The 17,461-nt window shown below is 38.8% G+C and overlaps 1 long non-coding RNA gene and 1 pseudogene across 1 annotated transcript in view; one reads left to right on the top strand and one right to left on the bottom strand.

Moving 5' to 3' along the window:
* Positions 1-17,461, bottom strand: part of LOC132015192 (uncharacterized) — a 500,917-nt gene that overhangs the window by 291,180 nt on the left and 192,276 nt on the right. The window lies entirely within an intron of this gene.
* On the top strand, positions 16,091-16,886 carry LOC132015414 (small ribosomal subunit protein eS4, X isoform-like; annotated as a pseudogene).

The following is a 17,461-nucleotide window of genomic DNA, read 5'->3' on the forward strand; positions in this document are numbered from 1 at the left end:
ATTTCATTTTTAGTCCTTTTAGGATTTTTATAATCTTGTGACTTGTTAACCTTCTAAAGTGAAGATACTTGTTACTAGGTTCAAAGATAACATCACATTTCATTTAAACTTTTTTGGATTATAAAGAAAGAAGTTGGTTAGGGTAGATGAGCCCTAAAATAATTTTGTTTCTTCACACAATCTTGAGCAATATAGAGGACTACTAATTTAGAGATTAATGTATTTAAGACATATATACATATGTCTTATTGATATGGGAAACAGGCAGAAGAAAAGTTATTAAATTTCCTTACTACCTAGAGCCCACTGACAAGTCCTTGAAACAGGCAAAATGACATTCCTCTAGGGACTCAACTGCCTCCACCTTAGTACTTTGCCCAGGGCAAAACTCAATCCTATCCTGACCACCCCCCACCCCCAACCCGGATTTTGTGGGTCTACTTTAACATAAAAAAATTCCTTCGGAAACTTCCTTTATCTCTAATGCCTCCCCCACCAAGATACATGTTAGCAATCACCCCCCCCCCCAAGCATATGACCCACCAATATAGATTTGAAAGTTCTCATGACTAAGGTTTTATCAGACGGTAATAAATGATCTTTTCCCAAAAACAGCTAGCCCCTCAAGGTCCTGGAAACCTTGCTTCCAAAATTCCTTAGAGACTTAAGCCATCCCTGACCCCCTCCCAACTTGCAAGTTTGTAATGAACCACTCCTTACAACCCTGGGGGCAGCAGCTCTTTCTGCCCACCAGTCCTGTCCCAGGCTTAAACAAACCACCATTCTGCACCAAAGACATCTCAAGAATTCTTTCTTGGTCATCGGCTCCAGACCTCACTTATATTCTAAAACGTCATCATTATGAATGTTTTTGATACATATGTAAGTACATATGATGAGGGAGCAGAAGGCAAGCTGAGGACAGCCAGAAGCTGAGACCACTCCCCACCCCCCCACCCCAGATAGGATATATGTGACATTTTCTCAGGCACGCTTGGCTGCCCTAGAGGACAAACAAATGGTTACCTGATAGTGATCACAACCCAAGTCTCCCTCAGTTTACAAATGTCTCAGCAACATACAAGAACAAAGCATTTCTATTAATAACCTAGCTCCCAGAAGGAAATGCAGATAAAATTAAATGTCCTTACAACCTGCAGCCCATTGACAGATACTTGAAGCAGGCAGAGTGTAATGTTCCTGCAGGAAGCACCCAACTATCTTAATTTAATGCTTTGTTAGAAGGAAAACAACCTTAACCTGGTAATGGCAAGGCCTCTGGCATCTTATAGGTCCTCCTTAGTGTAAGAAAGTTTTTTTGAAAGCCTTCTTTTCCCTTACCTCTTCCAACCCCATAGCTTAATCAGCCACCCCTCACAACCCCGAGGCGGCAGCTCTTTCTGCCCACAGGTCCTGTCCCTGTGCTTTAATAAAATCACCTTTTTTGCGCCAGAGACATCTTAAGAATACTTGGTTATGGGCTCTGGACCTCACCCCACCAAACTTCACTTATATTCTAAAACCCCATGTAATGAGTACGAACCTTTAATAAATAAAGTGTAGTAAATAAATGAATAAATAAGAAATAAATAAATAATATGTAGTAAGTGCAAACCCCTACTAAATGAAAAACAGGCAAAAGGAACAAAATACAAACTAACCACATAGCAAATAAGCCTAGACCATATGCGTGTAGTGATTACCACATAGCAAAAAAGCCTAGACCATATGCGTATAGTGATAAGATTAGCGCGGAGTAACAAGTTGTAAATATTTTAACTTGTGTGAAATATCGTAAACCAAAACATGTTTACGACGTGTGTATGTTTTTGGTGTGTAAGCATAAGAAAAACAAGTGATGTAATGTGTTTATGAAGGAGACTTAGCACAGTATATAAAGAGGCATCGGGTTGGACTGAGGTGCAGCAAGTTCCCTGTCGGGAGAACATCATGGCCGGTGCTACCCACGCCCGGACAGTTCCGTTGCCAACCACTCACTGGTTCTCAGTCTCAACTTCTGCGGTGACCTCTCTGTCTAGATTGTGAGGCAACGTCTCCTTCTCCGTGACAACGTCAGCGGACCATGACCGGGCCACGATAGTGGTGCGGACCTCGTCCCAATAAAGATAAAGTGAGTTATATCATATCCATCTTTCTCTATCTCTTCTTTACACGTTGCGACCTCCTGGCGGGACGCAGGGGTTTTGCTCGTGACACCCCATCACATAGACCATCCTATTTTAAATATACACATTAAAGATGTTCCAGAAAAATCATGTGGATTCTGGATGGGGATCATTTTTTCAATTTTTTTTTAATGAACTATTAACATCATTCATCCCTTTCTTAACTGTGCAATAATGAATTCTCTGCATTAGTTTCAGAAACTTTTCTTGGCAACAGCAACCAAATCAAATTCCAGCACTATACCTGTTTCAATGGATTAAAATAATACTTAACAAATTACTGTGAAGCTTGAAGGCTGAAACACAGAGGTATAATTAACATATCAAAGAATTCTATTACTCCACAATTTATATAAATAAAAAGAGAAGAGCATTTTTCTTGTTTTCCTTCTTCCTCATTGCAAAATTGTACCAATATTTTCAAACAATTATTATCTCAGACATCAAAAAGAAAAGAAAAAGGAAACTACTTTGGTTTTCATAATCTTTCTCCAAAGTGATTTCTTTGTTTATATACAATTTAAAAACTTTCAAGTAGACACAGTCTGTTAATCCCATATTCACTTACGTAGGCCTCCTCTACAGTATAACTGTGTTAAAAGAAAAAAAAACCCAAAAACCAAAAAACAAAACAACAACAAAAAAAACCCTCAAACTATAATAGAACATGTGGTCATAGCCCAAAATCAATCTGATTTTCTCCTTGTTATATAGTAATTTATTACATTGTAATTATTATATTGTAATTTATTATATTGTAAGTAAATAGTAAAAATGTAATTTTATAGATAAGCCACAAGATAAAAATGATTTTTCATACCTATAATTTAATAGATTACAAAATAAAATCACTCTTACGCACGTGTGTTGAAACTAAAACTTCAGTTTTGCAAATTATGTATAGATGCTGCTTCTAGCAACACAACTAATTTATCTCCCTGTGTACATTATCAACACAGTCTAACTGAAAACTCAAGCAAATTTCTTAAATAGGTGATTTTACTCTGATTTCTGAAAACTTCTAACCATACATACGCATCTTTGCTTTCACTCCACTGACAAACAAAAGTATATATGTGTTTCACCCGACATCAATGTCCCCTTACAAATATCTGTTCTCTAGTATTTCCTGAACTTAAAATGTCAATAAATACCTATCGAGCCCTCCCTAGTCTCACACTCCACACATACTCATCCCTGACATCTTTATCAGCTGTCATCCAAAGAGAAGTCAACTTTCCTCTCTCAGAGTCTACAATCTATGGCCTAGGTCCCCTATTTAGGTGGTTGCTTGTTTTGGTAAAGAAATAGCCACAATTAATCTTTTAAACATATCCAATGGCTGCTTTTGCTTTAAAAATGTCATGACACTGCCTCCAAAACTGAAAACACTTACTATTTATTTTTTAAAAGAAAAGTTTTACTGACCAGAGCTCTGATGTAGGTAGCCATGCCATCTTCCAAACAGATTACATTTAAAATTGTAAAACACATGAGAAATTGTGTCTTGGAACAAGCCTTGCCTATTGCAAATTTGTTTGCTGAAGTCACAACATAATCATGAGACAATATTATATGGTAAGCAATGAGTTACACAAGTTTTTTGGTTTTTCTCTGAGTCAGAGATCTGTTTGTATTAATAATGCACAGAAAAGCACTGACATTTGAATTTACAAACCCTTAACAAGTCAAAATGCATTTTAAAACATTTTTTTATTTTTATTTTATTTTTTTTAAGATTTTTATTTATTTATTTGACAGAGAGAGATCACAAGCAGGCAGAGAGGCAGGCAGAGAGAGAGGAGGAAGCAGGCTCCCCGCCGAGCAGAGAGCCCGATGCGGGACTCGATCCCAGGACCCTGGGATCATGACCTGAGCCGAAGGCAGCGGCTTAACCCACTGAGCCACCCAGGCGCCCCTAAAACATTTTTTTAAATATATTATTAAAAGCACTAGGGGGGCACCTGGATGAATCCCTCAGTTAAGCCTCTGTACTCTGTTCAGGTCATGATCTCAGGTCCTGGATTAAGCCCTGTGTTGGGCCCTCTGCTCAGCAAGGAGTCTGCTTTTCCCTCTCCTGTCCCACACTCTGCTCCTGCTCTTGCTCTCTCTCTCCCCCTCTCTCTAATAAATACATAAAATCTTTGTGGGGGGGGGAGCACTTAAGAATATGCATAATTATCACAAGGTCATTTTGCATCATAAAGGATAAAAGCTAAAGAATTCTACATTTCCAAAGAAGATTACTATCTTAAGATGAAGAACAAAGAATGAGGTATATTTAATAATGACATGTAAAAACTAATGCTATTTGATAACACTTTCTTCTGTTTATCTAAAAGATGGAAATCATCTTAGAAGTTGTATTAGCATACTCCTGTTCAGCAATGACTCAAGGCTGTTTGACAATGATAATACCTAACACATATCAAATATTTAGTATGCACAACATACTTGCCTTTAGTATAAAAACAGCTGAATTCCAGAAATTGTTTTATGTTTCAAACTATCATTTTAATTAAAATTTAAGTTATAAAAAAGTATTATAACATTACAAACCAGTAAGTGAACTATCATTGGGTGAGTAATGTGCCCAGGTCATCTAGTGAATAGCAGAACCAGCAAGAAAACCCCGGTCCAAGCCTTCACCTTGATTCTGTCCTCCTGCTAATCAGATGAAGCAGGTTGGTTCGTATACAGAAAAATCACCATAGTATCTGAATTTTTGCTACGGTTCTGAATCCTAGAGAAGTGATCACGAACTGATCATTTAAGCTCTGTAGTACTGTCACCTCAACTATCACACGGGGATAATTACAACTGCGTTCTCTACTTCATAGACACATGAACATGCAGTGGAAAGCTGAAAACAAGTGTGTGTCTTGTGTACCCAGAGTAGGTGAACCCAAAGGGAGAAGGAAGTATTTTGGTGGAAGGAGAATTGGTACTAAAGAAAAGACAGATTTGGATGTTAGTAGAATCCCTGTGAGAAAAATACAAGCAGAATTGAGAGAATGGCATTCACACAATTTTCCCTGGATATCTGGAGACCTGGAAGCCCGAAGTCTTCCTTGAGCTTGATATAAAAGGGAGCATTTCAAAGAAAGGCAGGTAGTAGGGTAAAGGATTTTCCCTGCTGTTGTACACAGCAGCTTCAGAGCGGGGCAGGGGTGGCTGAGCAGACTTGCAGGAAACACGGGAAGAACCCCAAGGAGAAGGGTCTATAGGGGCACTACTCAAGTCCTAGGGGCCACATCGCTACGTCACTGAGACCTGAAAGCTGGAAGGATACCTGTAGTTGCCCCCACAGAGGTCTGGTCAGGTGCCCCGGGAGCAGGTGAGCTCTCTCCCCAGCAGAAATCAGAAAGCCAGGGAGCACTAAGACCATGAGCAGGGGATGCAACTCAAATATTCACATCTCCTACAGATGTGATTACCAGAGACTACCAGAAGCTGCTCTCAGCTTACCCCGGGGGAAGGAGAGCCAGGGATCCTGCGGAGTGAAGGGAAGTCAACCCCCAACAGAAGCTGGTGAAACACCTGCATTCACAGTTCTCTTGAAAAGCAGCAGGAATGGGCCAGTCCTAAATGAGCATCGGGCCATCGGCCCTCCGGGGGCTGGGGTTGGGGTAGGGGGCAGAGTGGACAGCTGGGGGATACAGGGAAGGGCAGAGCAGGGCCCCTCTCCAAGGAGCCCTCTACTGGGAGCCCACTTCCAGGTGCCTTCTTGCAGGGTGGGAGTGCTTCCAGAAAGGGCACTTCCGGGTTCCCATTTAAGGGCAGGGAACACTCTGGGGAGACCATTTCCAGGGAGCCGCTTCCAGGGAACCTTCTTGCGGGGTGGTAGAACTTCCAGAGAAGGAGGCACTTCTTGGGTGGAGGCATTTCCCGGGTGGAGGCGGGCGGTGCCCACTTCTGGTAGCCTGCTTGGTTGGAGAAGGTGCACATCTGGCGTACATACTTGCGGGGGCTGCATGGGCTGGGAAGACAGGTGCATGCAGGCAGTGGCTAATGAGGTAGAGGGAACCTGCTGGGCGGATACCAGGAAGACATTGGCAGGTGCCGGGATGCCCACGGTGGGTGGGGAGTCGCACCAATCCCACCCATGCCCAGTACAGCTGAACAGGCCCTGGATGGAGACCCCAGTGCATGCCAGCACGCATGCGTGCAATCAGACATGGCAGCGCCTAGGAACATCTGGGGCACGCGGGCCAGCTCCAGGATGATAACACCAAGCACAGACCCTGTCTGACCCCACTGGCCACGGCGCGGCGGGAAAAGCTTAGTAGATTCTTTTGTATTACCTTTTTACTGAAAGGAACTGAAAAATGGTGAAACAAAACCAAAACATGGGGGGAAAATTAAACTTTTGGACAAAACTGCCCCAAAAAACAAAATACACTTTCTCCCACTTGAATTAATATAATTTAAAAAGGGAATCTGCGGTTATGAATCCGACATTTAAATATTAAAATAGAAATAATATGGAGATTAAAATAGAAGCCAAACAGACCTTGAGAAAATTGAAGGAAATTATCATTTCGACTCAGAACTCATGACTAAACTACAAAAGTTGCCAAGAATAGCACAACTGGATGTACAGAAAAGTACAGATAAGAAGGAGCCAGGACCAAAAATGAAGCAAAGAAGGAGATAAGAGGAATCAGAGAAAAGGACAAAATTCCCCACCCCAAAAAGGAACAGAACTTAAAAGTCCAGGAAATTTTCACAACGTAACAGATGTTCCTAATATGCATATGGAAATGGTGCAGGTGATTCTGCTAAAACTGACGTATCCTCGCTGAAGTACACCACGGCAGTACTGTAGAATAATAACACACACCCAAGTACTCTTTTTTTGTTGTTGTTGTTGTTTTTAAGATTTTATTTATTTATTTGACAGAAAGAGATCACAACTAGGCAGAGAAGCAGGCAGAGAGAGAGAGAGGAGAAAGCAGGCTCTCCATGGAGCAGAGTGCCTGATGGGGGCTGGATACCGGGACCCTGGAATCATGACCTGAGCCAAAGGCAGATGCTTTAACCCACGAGCCACCCAGGCGCCCCCACCCAAGTACTCTTAATGAGTGAACTAAAGGACACATTTTTTTTTTAAGATTTTATTTATTTATTTGACAGAGAGACACAGCGAAGAGGGAACATAAGCAGGGGGAGCAGAGAGGGAGAAGCAGGCTTCCCTCTGGGCAGGCAGCCCAATGCAGAGCTCAATCCCAGGACCCTAGGACCATGACTGGAGCCGAAGGCAGAGGCTTAACCCACTGAGCCACCCAGGCGCCCTGAGGACACATTTTTTTAATGAAAAGTTGATTGGAAATGCAGTAACTGTAAATGGGAGTAAATCACTGGAAAAATACAAATTCACGAGTTCATGGCAATGATATAAAAACATGGCAGGTGTTGGGAGAAGAGGAAGAGGAGAAAGAAAACAAAAACATGAAACAAGAATAGATAATTCACGGGAAAAAATAAGCTTTTACTATTTCTTAAGAAGAACTGAATTTTATCCATAGTTAATGAGAGAAGATACTTCTTAGAAGAATGCCAACTAACATATTTAGATGGAATGACAGAATTCGGAAAACCACCATTTTGTAACCACTTATCAAGGCATTGATTAGGTTTGGGGACAGGACAGTTATAAGGTAACAAAGTAAAACAGCACAGTCTTCTTGCTAATATCTATGGAAAAACTTATTTTAAAGTGAACACATTTCATAATACCTTCTTAGGAAAGTAATAAAACCTTACCACAAGTGGGATGACATCATGTGGGTGTACCCTTTAATGAGATGAATTATTTAGTGCCTAATATGATCTATAAATAGTTTTATCAAAAATACACAACCTGAGTGTAATCTAGCCTCTAGATTTATCTTCTAATTTTTAGGAAATTGAGGGAATAAAGGAACGAGGTAAAATATATCAAAAGGAAATAATCAGACAAATCAAAAAATATCCTACAAGAAAAATTACCAGGTTGTCAAGGGAAAATGAAGTCAATAGGCTGCTTTACAACAAAGAGATTAAGGAGAAAATGCCATACTACCAATATGTCGATCGCCGGTCCCCACCCTGACATACATTAGGCCCAAAGGTGAGGTGATGCTATCTGGGGATAATGAATACAGAAAAGCTGCCATGACCACAGTAGTGGTAATGGTCTTTTTGTCTCTGACAACGTTGTTTTAGTCTAATGGCAGGGCTTGGTGTGACCTTTGCTCTTCTTGTTTTCCACTTCCTAGAAAATGTTCTATTCTTATATTTAATTACTTGACTATGAATGACCCTCCTTTCTATATTTGTACATTGGACTACTCACCTGAACATCATTATGTTCTAATATCATCTTTGTCACTGACTAGCAAGGCACACTGTGCCCAGTAAATTTAATTTGTACCTTAGCCCTATTACCTATAATGTAAGAATGAAAATACCAGAGTAATTTATCTCATTGAGTCTATTTTAATAAATTAATAAGGGAATGTATGAATGATTCTGACATCTGTGAAATAATATACTTAGATGATTTACTCAATGGTCCTTAAAGCATATGAATATATAAATTTCCCTCAATGAGATGGACACTGTTTCACAAAGGTGCCAATAAGTGAACTACCTCCGTTGAGGGCCAATAAACAAAATTAATGCTGTTGAACTTACGACCTATGCTATTTTCTGGAGTTCCATTGTCATTTGTGGTTCTGGTTTGAGTCAATATGTATGTAATCAAGGAAGATAAGTAATACATAGCCCAATTTTTTTCCCCATAAGTAAATTAAATAATAAAAACAAAATGTTTTTTGGCAAACCACTATTAGGAAGATGCTATTGGCAATGACAAACGAGCTTTAGAAAAACAACTATACAATTAAACCTTATACCTGCAGTAGAAATACATGACTGAATGCCTTTATAAAACCTTTGCTCCTTTACAGTAAATTCAGTTATCATAAAAATTAAAAAGGCAAATGGAGACCATTTTCCAGGGTCTATACAGCAAAGAAGGCAATATACCTATGATGCTATATATCTGTGGGCTGGAGCATTCCAGAAATAGAATACAGAACATCTTACAAAAAAGAACCATAAACCTTTCAGGCTAGCCACTTGGAATTTAAAAGAGACCTGATTCCTGATGTTATGCTGTGCTAAAAACAAACCAACAAAGAAAGAGTAACATTAACAAAAAATGTAATATATTTTTTAAGTTATAGGAAAAAAAGCATTATCTCTCTCCATGAAAAATATACACTTGAACCTCTGAGGGGATCTAGGCTTTGATATTAGATTCAAGGTCAAACATCTCTGAATACGCATTTTTACCCCAGGATGAGAACTCTAATTTATTTCACAAATTTAAGTGGGAAGTTGTTAAATATCATCTTTCACCTCCCATACTAATTACCATAAGATATATGAAATAGGTTCTCTGAATTTCATGCTAAATTGTGACTCATAATACCCAGCAAAAATGTTTTTCATTGACTGTCTTGGCTTGTTTGTAATAAGAATGATGTCTTGGGCGCCTGGGTGGCTTAGTGGGTTAAGCCGCTGCCTTCGGCTCAGGTCATGATCTCAGGGTTCTGGGATCGAGTCCCCCATCGGGCTCTCTGCTCAGCAGGGAGCCTGCTTCCCTTCCTCTCTTTCTGCCTGCCTCTCTGCCTACTTGTGATCTCTCTCTGTCAAATAAATAAATAAAATCTTTAAAAAAAAAATAAGAATGATGTCTTAACCCACTGAGCCTGGATGGCTCAGTGGGTTAAGCATCCAACTCTTGATTTCAGCTTGAGGTTGTGATCTCATGGTCATGGGATTGAGCTCTCAGTGCAGAGTGCAGAGTCTGCTTGCCCCTCTCCCTTTGTTCTACCCCTTCCTTCCAAATAAATAAAATATTTTAAAAATTAATGTCTTGAGAACCTAGGGTCTTCAGGATGTTTTCAGGATTTGTTTCTTTCAGGTTTGCTATTTTTGGCACCCCTGCTTTCCTTAGCTATCCCCATAATTCTAGTCTCCCTTTACAGGGGCTGTGAGGTTTTAAAGGGAAATTTTCCTGAAAAGTTCTAGGGGCCAAAAATAAAAGGGATAAAATATTGGCATAACCATCCCAGCAGTGAGCAAGAAAGGAGTAAGGGCTGCTTTTGACCCAAGATCTTTGTGCTAGGTTGGGCAGAAGTTGGATGCTATTTCCTCCTTATGGGGAGTGATTAAGTGATTTTGAGGATATTCATTTTCTCATTTGAGATTCGCTATTTTGGCAAGCCATACGTGGGCACTGAAGTACAAGTAATTAGTGAAATTTGTATATAGTAATCTGCATATAAAGCAGGTATTCCTGACCATTTTAATGAAATCAGCTGGGTTGAGCTCCTTATCCACACTCTAACTAAAATCCCTACATATCATTCCAGGATTAATTTTTTTTTTTAAGATTTTATTTATTCATTTGACATGGAGAGGGAGATCACAAGTAGGCACAGAGGCGGGCAGAGAGGAGGGATCAGGGAAGGAGGGAAGCAGGCTCCCTGCTAAGCAGAGAGCCCAATGTGGGGCTCAATCCCAGGACGCCGAGATTATGACCTGAGCTGAAGGCAGAAGCTTAACCCACTGAGCCACCCAGGCGCCAAAGGATTACATTTTAATGGCCACTTTGGGTCTGAGTTTCTAGATCTCACTAACATTTTATCCCTGTAATATTGTCTTCCTTTTATTCTGTGGCAACTCTTGGTGGAAATTAACCAGTATTCATTGTTGTTTTCCAAAACAATTCATGCAAGGCATTTGACTGAAGACTTTCAGGTTGAGAGATTTGTTTTCATATAGCACATAAGTGATGTGAAAGTGAAAAGTAAGCAACACTGTGTTTAAAAATCCTTTGGCAGCTATCGGCTATAGGCTATCACCAGCCAGTCCTTACAGGACCCTACTCCAGTTGGGTTGCTAGAATTATTCCCTCCAATTTAATACCCTTCAATTTTTCTATGCAGATCAGTTTGTCTTTTACACTGCACTCTTTTGGGGGTCTGATCCTTCATAAATGTGTCTGTAAAATAAAGTGCCAGTAATCCTAGCTCTAAATGTTTAGCAGCACAGAAGAACTGGCACAGATTTTAGAATGTCAGTGTATCTTTGACTCCAAGCCCCCAAAACGCTTAGAAAGTATTAGTGACTTTACATACTTTTTGTACAGTTTTTGCACTTTGCTATTGTAAGAACAGAAGGGAATAATATTGGTCTGGAAAAAAATATGACAGGTTTTTCAGTGGCCCCTCTGATTCCCCATATTCATTAATGAACTACAGGGGTACAAAAATTTTGGAAAGCATGTAGCCTCATTATATCCATATGAAGATCCAGAAATAAAAAGGGCCTGGTCCCTTTCTAATCCATCACAATGCAAAGATGCAAAAGATGGTGAGATGCTTTGAAACATTTAAAAGACAAAATAATGCTAATAATATCATTGACGGGGTTCATAAGGGAAACCTTGGAAGTAAGAGGTCATTTCCTCTGGGTATTAAAATTATGTTATTTTTCTATTGAGGTCAAGTTCTGAATAGCAATAAAGCCTTTAATTCCAATTCCCCTTGCCCAGGAGGTGAGAAAAGTTTTAACAACCTCAGGGACCACTAAGAAGGCACTAATGAATGATAATTTATTCTCAACAGTCAGAAAGAGCAACCAACTCTGAGACAATGTGTTACAACTTCTGTAACTTTTGCAAACACATAGGAAAGGTAGTGTTAATTTGTAGATTAGGAATATTTAAAGTAGCATTTCATCTATGTTTGATAAAGTCAGGTTGTGCTAGAAGCCTAGTACAAGAGAATATTGGCTACAGTACACACATATTTCATATATGTGTATGTGATCTAAGTAGAGAACTTTTGGTCATGACTCATTACCAGATAAGGAATCAATGTACTATATTTTATTTTTATATTCATATAATATCTTATTATTTTTATTGTGTTATTTTAGAACAAAAAATGTAGAAATTATCAGTACTCCACAAAGTATGGATTTATGAAACTTTGCTTCATTTATATATGCTTGTAGATTGGTTTGGTGTGTCTTTTGAGAGCTATAGGAATGTTTCTCCATAATACAACCACATTCAATTCAAAAATTTTCTCCAGTGGGGTAGCTTTAAGTAAAAACAGTTTTCCTGTGACTCTATAGTAAAATAAAGTTATTAACGTGGTTTCACATAACTCTTTAAGTAGCTTACTCATGAAGAACTATGTCAAAATTGTTACGATCACAACATAGTAGGGCTGTGTCTTTGTATATATACTTATATAAAATATCCCCACATACATACACACATATACTATAGTATTTAGTATACACTAAATGTAAATGTAAATGTAAACATTTAGTATTTAGTATTTAGTATTTAGTATTTAGTATACACTAAATGTAAATGTAAATGTTTACACTAAATGTAAACATCATAGATGCACCTATGGTACATATAATCTGTATTATATATTTCATAATATATAATTATATGTATATATGTATATATTGTATTAAATATATTTTATATGTATGTGTATATATTACACACATATTTATATGCTTATACATTATATATGAAATATAATTTAAAATATGTATTTTGTATTATGTATTATGTGTGTATATATATATATTTATGTATACTAAGTACATTCAGGACAATTTGTTCTAGGCTATGCTTGGTAGAAAGATAATATGGCAAGCTAGAAAAAAGTATAGAAGGAACAACTGAACTTTGGTTGTTTGGTGTTTTGTTTGTTTGTTTTTTTTTGGCTTTTCACATGTTTTTTGAGACATTATTGAAACACCTTAGATTGTACCTACTTTAAAGCTACCACTTGATAGATGATGAGAGATGTATGACCCTTGAAACCACCACCAACAATGATTACATTCATTACCTCCATAGTTCCCTCGGGGTCCTTTAGATTCCCTCTTTCCTTTTTTCTTCCAGTTGCTCACATAGACAACCCCTACGTACTTCCCCAGACAGCCATTGACCTGCTTTGCTGTGGGATGGTTTGCACTCTCTTAGAACTATATATGAATGAAATTAGTATGTTTTCTTTGTTTAGCTTCGTTCACTTAATGGAATTATTTTAAGATGCATTAAATGTTATTCTGAATATCAGTAGTTCTTTTCTTTAAATTTCTGAGTAATAGTCCATTGTATGGCTATGCCACTACTTGTTTATCCATCTACCTACTGATAGGGCTTATACAATACATCTTTATCACAGTCTACTTTTGAGTGACATTTTACCACCTCACATACAGTATTACAGTAATTATAGTATATTGACAATTCCCCATTTCAGCCTTTGTCACATTTTTTCATATATTTTACGTCAACATATTTTATCTGTACAAGAGCCACAGTACACTTTTATTATTTTTACTTCAGAGTCAGTTGTCAAAGAGATTAAAAAAGAAAGAGAGCACGAAAGCAAGACAATCTAATATATTTCCCACATATTTTTCATTCCTTTGTACAGATCCAGATTTCTATATCTTCTATATTGTATTTTTATCCTTCTACTTGAAAGCTGTATTTAAACATTTATTATTTGTTTTTTACATAGATCTGCTAATGATGAGAAAGTCTTTAGTCATATATATATAATTTTTTTTCTTTTTCTTTTTGAAGTAAGCTCCACACTCAGCCTGGACCCCAAAGCAGGGCTTGAACTCATGATTCTAAAATCAAGACCTGACCTGAGAACAAGAGTCACACACTTAGGGGCACCTGGGTAGCTCAGTCAGTTAAGCGGTGAACTCTTGATTTTGGCTCAGGTCAGGATCTCTGGGTCCTGAGATTGAGCCCTGTGTTGGGCTCTTCAGTGGGCATGGTACCTGCTTGGATTCTCTCTCTCCCTCTTCCTTTACCCCTCCCCACCACTTGCTCTCTCTTTCTCTCTAAAAAAAAGTAAAATAGGGATGCCGGGTGGCTCAGTTGGTTGGACGACTGCCTTCGGCTCAGGTCATGATCCCGGAGTCCTGAGATCGAGTCCTACACCGGGCTCCCAGCTCCATGGGGAGTCTGCTTCTCCCTCTGACCTTCTCCTCGCTCATGCTCTCTCTCACTGTCTCTCTCTCTCAAATAAATAAATAAAATCTTTATATATATATATATAAATAATTAACTTAAAAAAAAAGAAAGGTCAGGTGCTTAACTGAGCCACCCAGTCACCCCTAATCACTTCATTTTTAAAAGCTATTCCTAAGAGTACAGACTATAGAGAGCAGTTGTTTTCTTTCAGGATTTTTTTTTTCTTTCTTTTAGAGATGGGGAGAGAGAGCGAGAGAGGAAGGGGGAGGGGAGAAGAAGGACAGAGAGAGAATGAGAGAAAGAGAATCTCAAACAGGCTCTACACCCAGTGCGAAGCCCAATCTAATGACCCTGAGATCATGACCTGAGCCGAAACCAAGAGTCTGAGGCTTAACCAACTGAGCCACCGAGGCATATTTTAGGATTTTAAACATTATTGTTGTTGTTGCTGTTTTCCATTGTTTTTTTCCCATTGTTTTCCAGCTTATATTGTATCAGATGAGATATTTGTTGTCATTTTATCTTTACCTGCTTTACTAGGATTGTTCTTAGGCTTATTTTTACTTTTGGTTTTGAGGAATTTCAGTATGATATGTCTTGTTGCAATTTTGTGTTCCTCATGCTTGGCATTTCTTGAGCTTCTTGAATCTGTTGGTGTAAGATTCAAATTTGAAAAATTTACAGACATTATTTCATGAAATACTTTTTTCTGTCTCCCCTTTTTCAGGTATAGCAATTATAAATGGCCACTAGATGTTCTCTTTATTGTGTCTTTAGTCTTTTACCTCACTGTTTCATTTCACATAGTTTCTATTATTCTATTATTCTATTCTATCATTCTGTCTTCAGTTCCTCTGGACTTCTATTTTACGGTGTTTAATTTTCTTTCAATCTCATCCAAAGTATTTTCCATTTCATATTTGTCATGCTCAAGTTTTTTCTACCATCCTACAAATTTGGAATATAATTACACCACCTGTTTAGTGTCCTTGTCCACTACTTCTATCATATTTATAATCTACATGTAAAGTTCTGTTAAATTTTTTTCACTCTATTATGAGTTACATTTTCTTACTTCTTTGAGTATCAATATATTTCACTGAATGCCAGACATCATGTTTCACCTTGCTGAATCATGGATGGTTTTATATTATTCTAAATGTTCTTTAGCATTATTCTAGAAAGCAGGTGCATTACTTGGAACTAGGATGATTTTTTTTCTAAAATGGCATTTTGTTTTATTAGCTGTGTCCAGAGTAGTGCTCAGTTTAGGACTAATTTTCCCCACTACTGAGACAATATCTTTCTTTTAATTATTACCACTACTAGGATATCCTTCTTTTGTTGTTTTTTTGTTGTTACTGTTTTGTATTGCTTTTTATTTTAGAGAAAGCACAAGCAGGAGGTGAGAGAATCTCAAGGAGACTCTACACTCAGTGTGGACCCTGACATGGGCCTACATCTCATGACCTGAGTCAAAATCAAGACTCGGACACTTAGCTGACTGAGCTACCCCACTCCCCACCCACCCACCCAAGCACCCCTAGGATATCCTTCTGAGTACTCTAACCTATAAAGACTGCCCCCCCTCTGGAAATTAGAGTTTTCCACTTTGGCTAGTTTAAACATGAACTATCCTTGGCTCTATGTAGCCCTGAGAAGCATTCCTTTGTTCTTTTCAGGCTCTTTGTACAGCCTCAGGGAGTTTCCTCACAAGCTTGTGCCAGTCAATATTCAACTTAAGTCCTAGAGAGGACTCCACTCTCTTTTCTCAGATACCAGAAGACGTAGTCCTCTTTCTGTGCCTAACACAGGCATGGCTCATGGTCCCAAGAAGTATCTGAAGTGTGTAGCAGTTCCAAAGCATTGGATACTGAATAAACTGACCAGTGTGTTTGTCTCTCCTCCATCTACTGGTCCCCATAAGCTACGAGAATGCCTCCCTCTCACCATTTTCCTAAGGAACAGACTTAAGTAGCCCCCAACATGAGATAAAGTAAAGAAGATCTGTATGTAGCATTTTATTAATATTGATGGCAAGATCTGAACTAATATAACCCACCCTACTGGTTTTATGAGTCTCCTCAGCATTGTCAAGCCTGAAAAGAATTTCTGTCTGATCTGTGACACCAAGGGTTGCTTTTCTGTTCATCAGATTACTCCTGAGGAGGTCAAGTGTAAGTTGTTAAAAGTGAGAAAAATCTTTGTGGGGACAAAAGAAGTCCCTCATCTGGTAGCCTATGATGTTGGCACCATCTACTATTCTTGTCCACTCATCAAGGTGAAAGACACCATTCAGATTGATTTGGAAACTGGAAAAGATTACTGATTTCACCAAGTTTGACACTGGTAATATGTGTATGTTGACCAGAGGTGCTAATCTGGGAAGAATTCATGTGATCATGAACAGAAAGAGATATCCTGGTTCTTTTAATGCAGTTCCCATGAAAGATACCAATAACAACAGATTTGCCAGCAGGGTCTCCAACTTTTTTGTTATTGGCAAAGGCAACAAGTCATGTATTTCTCTTCCCTGTGGGAAGTGTATCTACCTCACCATTGCTGAAGAGAGAAACTAGAGACTAGTAGTCAAACAGAGCAGTGGTCTCTAGGTGACTTGATTGGAAGTCTTTGTACTTAATTAAAGATAATATAACACAGTTGGGGGTGGGGAGAAGACTTGGAGAGGACTACAAATTTCTGAAGCCATCTCTTTGGGAAGCTCTTTTCTCTCCAGTCCAATGTCCTATGAACTTCAGTTGCCTTAGTTCCCTTAGCCACCTACTTCTATCTCCTAATCTTGGAAATTGCCACGCTGCACCTGGGTTTTGCCTCAACAGTACAGCTTGGAAAGTCTCTCCAGACCACAACTCAGGGCAGTCATTGTGCTCACTCATGTTTTCTTTCTCACAGGAATCCCTGTCCTGATCTCCAATATATGAGAAGTATTTTTTACATATTTTATTTTTTTAGTTTTTATTTTTTTAAGATTTTATTTATTTATGTATTTGTCAGCGAGAGAGCGAGAGAGCACAAGCAGGCAGAGGCAGAGAGAGAAGCAAGTTCCCCGCTGAGCAAGGAGCTCAATGTGGGACTTGATCCCAGGACCCTGGGATTAGGGCCAGAGCCAAAGGCAGTGGCTTAACCAACTGAGCCACCCAGGCAGCCCGATTTTTTTAGTTTTGTC

The sequence above is a fragment of the Mustela nigripes genome, chromosome 4 (genome assembly GCF_022355385.1).
Source record: "Mustela nigripes isolate SB6536 chromosome 4, MUSNIG.SB6536, whole genome shotgun sequence".
NCBI classification, from domain to species: Eukaryota; Metazoa; Chordata; class Mammalia; order Carnivora; family Mustelidae; genus Mustela; species Mustela nigripes.